The sequence below is a fragment of the Oryctolagus cuniculus genome, chromosome 16 (assembly GCF_051225735.1).
Source record: "Oryctolagus cuniculus isolate XC-2025 breed Fujian yellow rabbit chromosome 16, ASM5122573v1, whole genome shotgun sequence".
Lineage (NCBI taxonomy): Eukaryota > Metazoa > Chordata > Mammalia > Lagomorpha > Leporidae > Oryctolagus > Oryctolagus cuniculus.
Window position 1 is genome coordinate 64,196,441 of NC_142882.1, and position 12,769 is coordinate 64,209,209.

At 45.0% G+C, this 12,769-nt stretch overlaps 1 protein-coding gene across 14 annotated transcripts in view; it reads right to left on the bottom strand.

Annotated features, from left to right (window-relative positions):
• The window catches only part of ELMO1 (engulfment and cell motility 1), a 574,098-nt gene that overhangs the window by 452,277 nt on the left and 109,052 nt on the right, over window positions 1–12,769 (bottom strand). The gene's annotated exons all lie outside the window — the stretch shown is intronic.

A 12,769-nucleotide genomic window follows, 5' to 3' on the forward strand; every position in this document is an offset into this window, starting at 1 on the left:
GCTTTTCAAATAAATAAAAAAAACTAAAAAAAAAAAAAAGTTTGGTCCCTTCATAGGTTTTTAATATAAGATGTATATGCACAAATAACAGGGCTTACATTGGATCACTTAAATAGACAAATTGACCAGTGGATCAAAACTCAAGGGAAATACAAGAGAAGATGCTATGTGGACAATTTATCTATTTTCATTTGTTAAGTTTCCGTGAAGAATCTGAATGTCCCCTACATAGTCCTCTAGCTTGGTAGGTATCACCACCATCTGTCCAGTTGTTCATACCACAAATCTTGGGATCATCTTAAACATCCAACTCGACCTTATGCCTCCACTCTAGTAAATCACCAGTTCCCTGAAAAAGGAGTATGTTCATGTATTTGGCTTGTATTTCACTCCTTCCCACCTTTCTTGTCACCATTGCAGGCCATGGCATGGTGGTTTCTTGTCTGGATTACAGGAAGAGCAACCTAATTGGCCTCTCTTATCCCATTTTACTTCTCACAAAGTAATTCTCAAATTGAGACCTTCTATAAGTTACGATCGCCGCATCCTGTCTCTGCTTAGAACCCTTCCATTCTGTCTCTCGTGGACAGAGTATTAAGTCCATACAGCGCCTCACGGGACAGCCTCTACTCATCCAGCAGCCAAATCCAGAAGCCCTGGTCTTTCTCAGTGTCAAATTTTCCTTCAACTCCAAATGAGTAAGATATTAGCCAGGATTTGCTGAAATATTATCTTTCTGCCATTCATTCTGTTCTTTATGAGAAAAACTGCCAATTGGATCTAGGTTGGAACTTTTTGTCTTTTTCAGCACAGTTTGGCATTTATATTTTTCATTCTTTCTATCTTTTGTGCTATGTTCTGGATGAATCTCTCATATTCAGTCTGCAATTTACCAATCCCATATTTAGCCAAATCTACTCTATGGTTACTTTGCCTGTGTGATTTATCTTTTTTGCTGCTGTCATAGGGTTTATTTATTTATTATTTTTCATTTATTTAAAAGGTAGAGTGACAGAGAGAGAAAGACAGGGTGACAGAGCTCTTCCTTCCATCTGCTAAGTTCAATCTCCAAAGGCCCACATGAGCCAGCACAGGGCCTGGGCAAAGCCAGGAAGCCAAAACTAGGTCTGGGTCTCCCAAGGTAGGTGGAAAATACTTAAGTACTTGAGCCATCGCATGCGGCCTCACAAGGTGTGCATTCATAGGAAGCTGGATTGGAAGCAGAGGGGAGCCTGCAGATCCTACACTACAATACAAGATGCAGGCATCCCAAACAGCACTTTACCAATGTGCCACATGCCTGCCCATATTGTAGAGATCTTGCTATACTTAGGAAATCGGAGAAGACCGTGCCTGCCTACTTCACTTTCACTTCTAATATTTCTAATTGGTTCTTTCTCATGTCTACCTGTTCTCAACGTATGTCTACCTGCTTGTGTTCTTGAGCGCCCGTTTGTGTGGATATCATGTTCTCACTTTTAAAGAAGGCTGACACATAGTCCCGGTCGGGGCGCCGGATTCTGTCCCGGTTGCCCCTCTTCCAGGCCAGCTCTCTGCTGTGGCCAGGGAGTGCAGTGGAGGATGGCCCAGGTGCTTGGGCCCTGCACCCCATGGGAGACCAGGAAAAGCACCTGGCTCCTGCCATCGGATCGGCACGGTGCGGCGGCCGCAGCACGCTGGCCGCAGCGGCCATTGAGGGTAAACCAACGGCAAAGGAAGACCTTTCTCTCTGTCTCTCTCTCTTACTGTCCACTCGGAAAGGAAAGGGAAAGGGAAAGGGAAAGGGAAAGGGAAAGGGAAAGGGAAAGGGAAAGGGGAAAGGGGAAAGGGAAAAGGGAAAGGAAAGGAAAGGGAAAGAAAGAGAGAGAGAAAGAGAGAGAGAAAGAAAAAAAAAGGCTGACACATTAATTTTTAAACTTCCTCCACACAAGCAGGACAGGAGAGATAAAGACCCACCAGATACAAGTTTGCTGTGATAACTGGGAGGCAAGGCTGAGTGAAGAACAGAGAAGGATGTAAGGTTTCAGCTTGAGCAAATGGGTGTGTGTTTGCACCCAACACCAGGAAGAGGAAAGCATGAAAAGAAGAAACCGCGTGGGTTTGGGGCTGGGAGAACAATGAGGGTGTTTTGCATGCACCGAGTTTGAGGCACACAGGATATCTACAGAGGCACCGCAAACAGGCAGATGGATAGATGCTTCTATAAGTCAGGAGGTCAAGGAAAAAGTGTCAGCCGGAAATCACAGGTATCTTGTGATGATGAGGCTGATAAATCCAACAGCACCATGAATGGGCCCCAGAGTAATGATTCATCTAGAATTATTCTGAAAATGACCATGAATTCTCTCAGTCATTTGACTATCTTTTGTTTATAAATGGCCTTAAAGGAAGGGCACATATTGATCTTTGGAAAGTCCACTGACGAAATGTAATCTTATACTTAAGAATACATGGTGTGGATAATGGAAGGGATGTCCTCCGTGGTGCCACACCCTTTCATAACTTTATTTGTCTATATTAATACACAGAAAATGTACAAGTACCACCTATCTTCTTTGCTCAACATTCACTGTCAGTTAGAAGCTTAGCATGTGCCGGGCACTTTTTTAGGCACTGGGAACACAGCTGGTCCATGCACATCATCACACAATGAGTTACAATGTTACCAAGTGGAGCCCCCACAGGATGTCACAGTGCAGATGGCAAGGGCCCTCCCTCTAGCCTCAGGAGGCCAAAAAGGCCCTCTATGAAGGATTTACACTTCATCTGAAATGGAAGAATGAGTTGGCATTAAGCAGGGACATGAGGGGTATAATGTCCAATTAGGAAAAGTCATATTTGCAAAGGCTCTAAAGAGCAAAGGAATTCGAGTTGATGCAAGGAGAGAAAGTTGCCACCTGTTGAGAATCCAGAGTTGGGGTCCTGGAGGCGGGGGGCATAGTGGCTCTAAGCAAGGCTGGTGATGTAGGCAGGGGCTGGGCATAACAGGGTTCCATGGCAAGGAAGCCTGGACTTTATTCTAAGCGCAGTAGAGGAGCCACTGAAGAAGGCTGAGCTGGGAGAATGGACGGGGGAGGAGCAAGACCGGAGGCCTGGGAGCTGCTGTGATGCGCCTGCAGTTGCCTGACAGGGGTAAAGCTGGCACTGAGGATGGAGAAAGGTGGACCAGGGGAAGAACCATTTGCGACTGAGATCTGTGCAGACGAAGGGATTCCCAAGCATCCTGGCGACCCACTGGCTGCCACAGATGGATCTCTAAACAACAAAATTGGAAAAGCACAGTCCTAATTTCCCTCAGGCTTCTCCCATCTCCTCCCAGTCCTGGGCACACTGCACACAGGTCTACACTCTCTTAGCATAAAGCACAAGATGCCTTTATCCAGGACAAGCTGCCTCTTCCTGGGGACCCAGAATCCTCCTTACTAAAGTCTATGTATTTATATACCTAACAGAGATAAATGAATCATAAGGTATGATATGCATAAAAGAATCTAGAAAAAGACTGTGCCCTCAGTTGCTCAAATTTCCCTTAGTCACAGTCTTGTGAAGGGAAGCAGAATAAAAGAGAGCAGCTTCTCCACCTACCTAGAAAGCAAACTGGAATCTGCAGCTCATCCTCAGACGAGGGGAGTGATAGGGTTCTTGCTCAGCCAAACTCAGATCTCAGCTAAGGGCACAAACGCATCTGCTGTCTTTCTCTTCCAAAGCACGGCACACCCTAAGATATTATGAGGCTGTACAGACTCTATATCACATAAAAAGAGAGCGCCGAAATTGGAAAAGGAAGCAACCCAGGCGCTTCCTCTGAAAGGAAGTTTAAGAAACAGCTGTTATATTTCCAAATCCAACTGTTGCAAGAATCGGATGAGGATAACAATCCCTCCCCCAATATCATCCCACCTATGATGGCAGCACAAAAGCAGTAGTACACTATCACGCTGGCCTTATCACGCCTCCCTTACCAGAACGAAGTGAGCTCCTGGAGGTGCTGTATTTGTACTACATGCTGAGCACGGGGAGTCTAAAAATTACTAAGACCATTTTTTTTCTTGATGCAGAAATTGAGGCACTGTGGCCTCCAAGGGACTCACTAGAAGTTACTGTGGGAGCAAGAGACACCAGCATCCAGAGCCTCACAGCACTGATTCCCAAATGTAGGTCCAACCACATGAGCATCACATCAGGGAAGCTGGACAAAAACAGGAGTCCCTGACCTTGAACCACATGCATGAAATAATCCTCTCTGTATTTTAAATGTCTCACGGGTGATTCTGAGGCAGAGCCAAGTGTGGAGCCCCTCACTTAGTTCATTCTCAATGGGAGGAAATTTTGTCCACTGCCCAGGGAACATCTGGCAAAGTCTGAAGACAGTCTGAGTTGTCACACCAAGGGGAGGGGTATCATTGACTTCTAAGCTAAGGAGAGGAGGCTGCTAATATTCTGCTCTGTGCAGGACAGCCCTCACAGCCCAGAACGCCAATAGTGCTAAAGTCGAAAAATCCTCATCTGATCCAACTGCTCGGGAAAAGCAGGAAAATAACGTGACTTTTCATTTCTGCAGTGCAAGGTTGAGCCTTTCAGAAATTTTCTTTCTATGTGAACTTAAAAGACCAATTGAATTCAAACCCTTTTTTGTGGAGCTCAACTGTCTTTCACCAGGCAATCAATATTTAAATTTTGGGAATTAACTGTTTTTCAGGCTAAAGAGCTCGCTTTAATGCATTTAAGGGAGACTGTGTACTGTTGGTTCCAGTCTTGTCTGAAAAGGTGAGAAGCTTGTCCTATTCTATTCTATTCTTGTACCAGACAGAGGAATTACAAGTGGATTCAATGGTTACCATTATTAGGTAGAGGGCTGAGTGATTATCTCACAGAGTACCCAGGACAAGCCACCTAGAAGGATATATAAACACTGCCAATTCTTTCTTAGGAAGCAGTAAACATGACCCAAACAGCATATAAGTAGCAGAACTCAGTGTTTTGAAGTTGTATTTATTTAGTTATTTGAAAGGCAGACTGACAGAGACAGGGGGAGGCAGACAGAGAGAGAAAGAACCTCTATCAGCTGGTTCACTCCCCAAAATAGCCACAAGAGCCAGGATTGGGCCAGGCCAAAGGCATGAGCCTGGAACTCCATCTGGGTCTCCCACATGGTGTAGCAGGAACCCAAGTACTTGGGGCCATAATCTGCAGCCTCCACAGGTGCATTAGTAGGAAGCTGGATTGAAAGCGGAGGAGCCGAGACTCTTAGCCCAGGCACTGCAATATGAGAAGGGGATGCCAGAAGCTGTCTTTGACCCCTGTGCCACGCCACCCACCCCAGAAGAGCTCAAGTTTGAGTCCCTGTCAGTCTACTCTCAAGTCCATGCTCAGAAGCATCCATGCTAACCTGACTCCCTAAGCACCCAACATCAAACACATGAGCTCTTCAAGGTTCTGCCTGGCTTCAGACGGACGAGTTCCTTCTGTAATGATCCAAACTACTCACCGTATTTCCCCAAATTTTCAAGGAAACACGGCCTTTGCTTTATTAGCACTATGTGTCTCTGGAAGTCACGTCGTTAGCAGATGATGCAATGGTCCACGTGTATGCTTGAGCCAAGCTGATATTACTGGGGACCCGGTAAGCACAGGCAGAAAAGACGGGGAGCCTAAAACGGCACTACCCAACAGAAAGATCCGTCAAACAGAAATGAATGTGGGCCAACTGGTGTTAGTAAGTCAGTGTCATATGTAAAGTGTCGATTCTGAACACATATACTACAGGACTTGAGCACTGAGTTTGGGACAGGCTTACACAATTAGTAAACAGTGTTTGTGAGCTGGCATCCTACAGTGCTGGATTCAAATCGACACCTTCCTAGATGAGTCATCTGGGACACACTGATGAACAACTGACAGGTTAGGAAGTGGGGAGTCTAAAGCCAACCTGTGGGCTGCAGTAAGAGGAGTAAATATTGTCGCTCCCCGTCTTCGTGGAGGAACGACACTGAATCCTGCCTAGGCTTCATATCCGAGTCACGGCACCATTATGTCGCTCCCCCTCTTCGTGGAGGAGCAACACAGGACCCTGCGCTGTTCTTTCGTCTGCTCGGCCCTCCCCGGGTTTGCTGCTGGTTCTTCCCGGGTTGGCTACTATCCCTTCCACCTCCGTGGAAGGGCAGTTCCCCCTGGCCACATTCCCCACTTCCGCAGGGGAGCAGCACACCGCCGGCCGGCTCTCTCGGGGGCTGCACAGGTGTTCCTCTTAGATGTTCCCCATAGATGTTCCTGGTGCATGCTGTCTCTCTCCTCCTTTATAGTCCTCCTCCGCCAATCCCAACTCGGCTGCCCACACGCCGAGTACGCTGCTCTCCTCCAATCAGGAGCAAGTCCTACAGTTTATTAGCTGAACTGGAGGCAGCTGTGCGGAAGCTGTTTACTTCTCTCCCAGCGCCATATTGTGGGAGAGCAGATGCATAGAATAAGTCCCAATTCCAGTAACTCAGTCCAGTCCGGATTGCTCCCCACAAATATGACTGCAGGGCACATATGCTGTGGGCACAGAGTGCGTGCTGGTTAGAAGGCCGTCACTAACACTACGCATACTACTTCTGTTATTATTATATGCATGAGGAGCAGAACTCTACAATGTCAGCTACAAAATCCTGAACACGCTTCATTCAACTGATGGACTTTAAAAGGTCCTGTGTAAAGAAATTCATGCATATTGGATTAGATCTTTAAAATGCTACAGGAATGCGATAGTTGAGGGAAAATTGTAGGTGATCATTTTGTACATTCTTACCTAAGAACACATTCATCTGTGTTTTGTTAAGAGAAATAAATCCCCCATTCATACAGGGGAAAGAGGTACCATTATTATTTTTATGTAAATTTTTCTCTAAGTTTGGAGAATACCAATGTTTTGTTCTTATTATCACTATTTAGAATTCAAACCTATAATCGACAGAAATAGAGATCAAGGTGATGGAACAAAAGATTCAAGTGTATAGAAACCACAGGCTGAACACCAGGAAGAAGTTTATAATCTACCACAAGAGATGTGCACACACAAAGACAAATGTAAATTATAGTATGTGCGGAATATATTAACTCCAAATAAAAGCTACTTGCAAAGAAAATGGCATAAGAAATTAGAAGGCTGGAGAAATGACTGCATGGCAAAGTGATCAATAAAGGTTTCATACAAAGGAAGGCTCCGCGGGGCTTAGCAAAGCCAAGATTTATGTGGGTGGAAAGCAGGAGGATTTGAGCCGAGGACTGTTAGCAGGAAAGTGCAAGAGATGAAAAAGTCTGTGAATACATAGGGACACACATCTGAAGATTCAGCTACTACAAAACAGTGACGATCCTTTAGAACTGCACAGAGCTTTCAGATATCTGCAACCGTGGGTAATGCTGAAGGAAAATATATAAGGGCCACAAAGCATACTAAGGACTCTAGTTTGAGTCTTGGAATCACTAGAAAGCTCAATAATAACCCATAATAAAGTTTTTTTTTAAGTGGGGATGTGATGGGTCTAACAATTATGATGCCGCTCGGGACGTCCACATCCCAAGTCTGAGTGCCTCACTTCAAGTCCCAGCTCTGTTCCTGATTGCAGTTTCCTGCTCATGCACACTCTAGGAGGCAGCAGGTGATGGCACAAGAAGTTGAGTTCCTGGCTCCTGGCTTCAGTCTGCCCCAGCCCTGGCCATTGCTGGCATTTGGAGAGTGAACCATAGAGTGGTAGTGTGTTCTCTCTCTCTCTCTCTCTCTCATAAATAAATAAATAAATAAATAAATAAATAAATAAAACTTTGGAAAAAGAGATTTTTTAAATTTTTTAAATCTTCAAGGACAACACAACAGTAACAGGACGGGCCAGGCGGGCCTGGAAGCTCAGCACACACCACTCTCCCTGAGGCATCGAGAAGGATCCGCTGCACTTAGACTGAGAATCACCTAGATCTCTTCTCATAGCCAGTTCTGGCCATGAATCTGCTGCACAACAGCCTCTACCAGCATTCCTCTGAGGCACACGAGCAGAGACGCGTTCCCTTGTGGAGACAGCCCGTGCTAGATCTTGAACAAGCTTATTGCCTTGTAAGGAGAGGATGGCGTTCAAAGATGGGGCCGTAAATAACATGCCTCATGATCTCTCCTCCACATGACATAACTTCAAAAAGTTGGCAATACCATGCCCAATTCCAAGATGGGCAATTCCATCAATCATTTGTCTTCCATAGGCAACTGAATGCCTATACAGGGGAATAAGAGATCCGTCAAACAGAAATGAATGTGGGCCAACTGGTGTTAGTAAGTCAGCGTCATACGTAAAGTGTCGATTCTGAACACATATACTACAGGACTTGAGCACTGAGTTTGGGACAGGCTTACAAAGAAGGAGAGACAGGTAGCATGCAGGAAATGTCTGCACACTAATCCAATGAGGAGGGAGAATTCAGGCACTAAAGCTTAAAGAAGGGAGGAGGGAGTTTGCCAAGTGCAACCAAGAGGGCGAGAAAAAGCAAGGAGTACATTTGATTTAGGAGATCAGAAGACATTCACGCCATCAAGGAGGACTCTAGAGAGAGGAAAATCTTGTTCATCCAATGATTAAGTAGACACTGAAACAACATGCTGATAACATTTGAATACACGTGTAATGGAAAAAAATAGAATAAATCACACACTAGCAAAGGAGAGTTATAAGATTAAAGGGAAGATTTCCCAAGGTAGGAGCTAAAAGAGGAGATAGGTGGATGGGAAGAGGCCCCAGGTATGATGGAAAGGGTATGTTAAAACATACATGTCACAAAAGAGATGGGGGCGGGAGAAGCCAAGGCCCTGAGACAAAGTAGGAGTACCTGTTCCCTCTTCTGAAGGAAAAGGAAGCCAGGATGGTCAGAGAAAGGCATCATGAGGTCTACGGTCTCAAGCAAATCTATGGTGTCCTGCAGGATGGTCGGAGACAAAGGCAGAGAGGTGTGGGGTAGGAGACCCTGCAGGCTTGACGAGCACATGCAGGGAACAGAAGACCTGTGCCCAGAGATGTTGCTGAGAGGCCTAGAGATAAAAGGAAATATCGTAGAGGGGTGCTCAGGTCCAGTGTGCATCCATGGTGTGAACTGGCGGCACGCCCACTGGGATCCAGTGAGTATCCAGGGTATGAACTGGCTGCATCAGTGGTGTGCACTGGCTGCATGTCTGCTCAGTGTGAATCTTTATTATCAGGTGATGCCCTCCACTTGCTCTTTTACTTTCTCTCCCTCCGAAACATACAAAAAGTCAGGCAGAGAAAGAATAAGAACAGGCTTGGGGTAGGGGGCACTGTTCAAGATGCACAGGCAGGTGGAAAGGAAACCTAGAGTACCAAACCCAATCTAATGTGGCTTTCTTAGCCTAACAGCCATCATGGCTGCCGATATTTGGTAATGACTCTGAGAGAGGCAATTTGCCACATTCTGCTCATATATGTTCTTTAATCTTCACAAAGGCCAAAGAAGTAGCAAATTACTATTCCAACTTTGCAAGACAGAGACCTGAGGCTCACAGAGGCTAACTGAGCCCCTCACAGAAGGCAGGGCTCCAGGTCTTCCAGGGTCTGAATGCTTGTGTCCCGCATCCCCCACTTCCTATGTTGAAACCAAACGCTCTTGTGAATGGCATCTAGAGGCACAGTCTTTAGGGTCATGAGGTTGGCACTCTCATGAACAGAGTTAGTGTCCAGAAGAACGAGGGATGAGGAAGCCTGTTTGCCCTGGCCACCATGTGGGGATGCACGGAGAAGGCACAGTCTTTGCGGAAGGCCACTCACTGGACACTGAATCCACTGGTGCCCTGATCTTGGAATTCCTGGCCTCTGGAGCTGTGAGCAGTAAGTTTCTATCATTTATAACTTACCAAGCTTAAGGCATTTTGCTACAGCAGCCAAAGGAATTACCATCCTGCCTCTTGGTAGTAGTGCCTCTTGTCAAAGTGTTCAGGGTTCTATGCTCTTAACTGAGAACTAAGCTTCTCAGTAAAGAGTAAATTAACAGAACAGCAGCTAAGGGAGCCTTTCAGCTTTGGTACATCCAGACAACCAGCATCCATGGCCTCAAGTGGCTCCCCGAGGCCAGAACTCAACAATAGACAGTGAAAGCTGAAGCAGAAAACAGGAGCAAGCTAACTGATACCTCTTCTGAGAGTTTCATGATATGGCTAAATCTATTTGTAAAAAGTCCTAGGGATTTTTCCTGCTTTGTAGAAAGAATTACATCTTCAAAATTTAACAAAGATAAACAAGTCCATCATGGGCAGATGTCCCCTATTATGGCTGGGTTACAGTTTGGGTGCCCTCCAAAGTCCCATGTAGGGGAGCTTCGTCCACAAAGTCTTATACTAATGGATAATTTATTAATGTTCATGGATAATGATTAAGGTTAAGGGTAGAGATTAGATCTAATTATGGTGTCTGGGAGGTGGGCCTCGTTAGGTCTTTAGGTCACTGGAGCGTGCCCTAAGAAAATGCTTCTTGCAAAAAAGGGGGCTGTCATAGCTGAGTTGAGCCCAGCTTTCCCACGTCTGGTTCATCAAGTGAGCCTCCCTTCCCATGACTTCTACTCTACTAACCACCACCCTCATCAGATGCTAGAACAAAGGGGCCACCTGATCTTGGAGAGGAAGCCAAAATAAACCTTAATCTTTGCTTGTAGCTCTTCTCCAACATATCAGTTGTAGTTTAAAAAAAAAAAAATCACCACTTAGGAACGTCCCCTTCTAATTTTTTTATTAAAAAAAAAAGTATCCATTTATGTAGTAAACACTGTTCACTAGTCACTGGGCAAGAAGCACTCAAAGACAAAGGAGAGGGATAGACATTCGGTGCAGTGGTTAAGTCTTAGCTTAGGATGCCCACATCCTTGTATCGGAGTGACTGGTTCAACTCCTGCCTCTGCTTCCGACCCAGCTTCCTGCTAACATGCACCCTAGAAGGCAGCAGATGATGCTTCGGGTAGTTGGGTCCCTGCCACCCAAGGTGGAGACCCAGTCTAGGTTTCTGGCTCCTAGCTTTGACCTGGCCCAGCCCTGGCTATTGTGGGCATTTGTGGGAGTCAACCAGCAGATAGAAGACCTTTCTTATTCTCTCTCTCTCTCTCAATTTAAGAAGGTAAATAAGTAAACACAAGAAAGACGGATTCTGAGTCCGGGACCATGAATGTGCACTCTGCACGAGCGCTCTGGGTGACTCTTGTACACTCTCAGGACCGAGCACCACTGGCTCAAATTAGCAGACAGTGACAATGCAAGGAGGTCAACGGAGGGGTACTCAGGATTTCAAGAGAACACACAGCAGCAATGCCTAACCCAACTTCTGAAAATACCTTTTAGGGAAATAGTAGCTATCCAGATTAAAATGAAGCAAAGAGCTTTTCAAATGAAACTAATAGGCAATGGGGGGATGGGAGCTGGTTTATGTGTTCCTTATTGAACAAAGTAGATGATTAGGAGAAAACTCAAGTTATCATCATTGCTTCAATTCTTCGTTGCATGTTCAAATACAATTCTAGCAGATTCTGGGTCAGGGTGTCTGGAGAAACACCTGAGACTGCATTTCTAAGGCACTCCCAGGTTATGCCCACATACCTCGTCCTCAGCCACATAATGAGAGGGACTTGGGTCCATGCCCCCATGGAGCCTCATGCAGAGTTCAGAACTCCTATCCATCTGTAAGGAACCCTCATTCACCTCTTGGAAGCCATTCTCCTCTTAGGCTGCAGCCAAGCCTAATCTTAACTACATTTAGTCTGCATCAAGTATCTCCAAACATTTTTTAAGGTAAAATTCAATTAATTGGCTTTTTCAAACCACACATGAAAAAGAACAGGCCTGTTCCTGCCTGACACACGCATGGGAAACTAGTGAGCATGTCTATGTGTCTGCACTTGCATGGGTTGCTTCTAAAGATCACACACACGCCGAAAAAAACACCTTGGAGATCAACTGACATGACAGTGATGTGCTGATCTGACAACAATTCCCAAAATGTGTTCTTTCTTACATTCAAATTCAAGCTCAACTGGTTCTGATTGGACCTCTATATTTCATTCCAATGTTTTTTAAAGACTCACACAATGCAACAAAACACTTGCAATGGTCTTCAAGCAGATAATAAGACCAGGAAAAAATTGCTAAATTATAATCATAAAATAGTGTCTGGAACATAAACAAAGATTGAAGTTGCCATGGTATTCTAACTTTGAAAATGTAGAAAACTATCTAGAATCCTATATTATATGCTTTTTGAGACTTGTAAGTATATATTTAGTCTCGATCCTGTCTTCCTTCAATCATTTCCTCCAGAATGACTATGGTAAAGTGAGGACAAAATAACCACCCTGAGATAACCTATAATCAAACAGTAAATGAGAACCATGCCACACGACTATCAAGACCCGAGCTAAAGCATGCCCTTGTAGATCAAGATCATTCTTATAAATCTTCCTGATTTTTTCTTCACTAAATATTTACTGAGCATTCACTACATGCCACAAAATATGCTAGACACATAGTGAATTTTACCCTCATAATAAAATATAATTGGCTGAGGTCCAAGATTGAGCCTTTCTATGTGAATTTCATGATCAAGCTGCTAACGTAACAAAGCACCAATGTGTTTGGTTGTTTCTGCAAAAAGCCAGGCAGAAAATGATTCTGAAAACTAAAGTTTTGTGTTGCCTATGTGAGAAGCATCTGCACATATTCATGAGTCACTGAGAGGCAGGGCCGGGACAGCGTCCA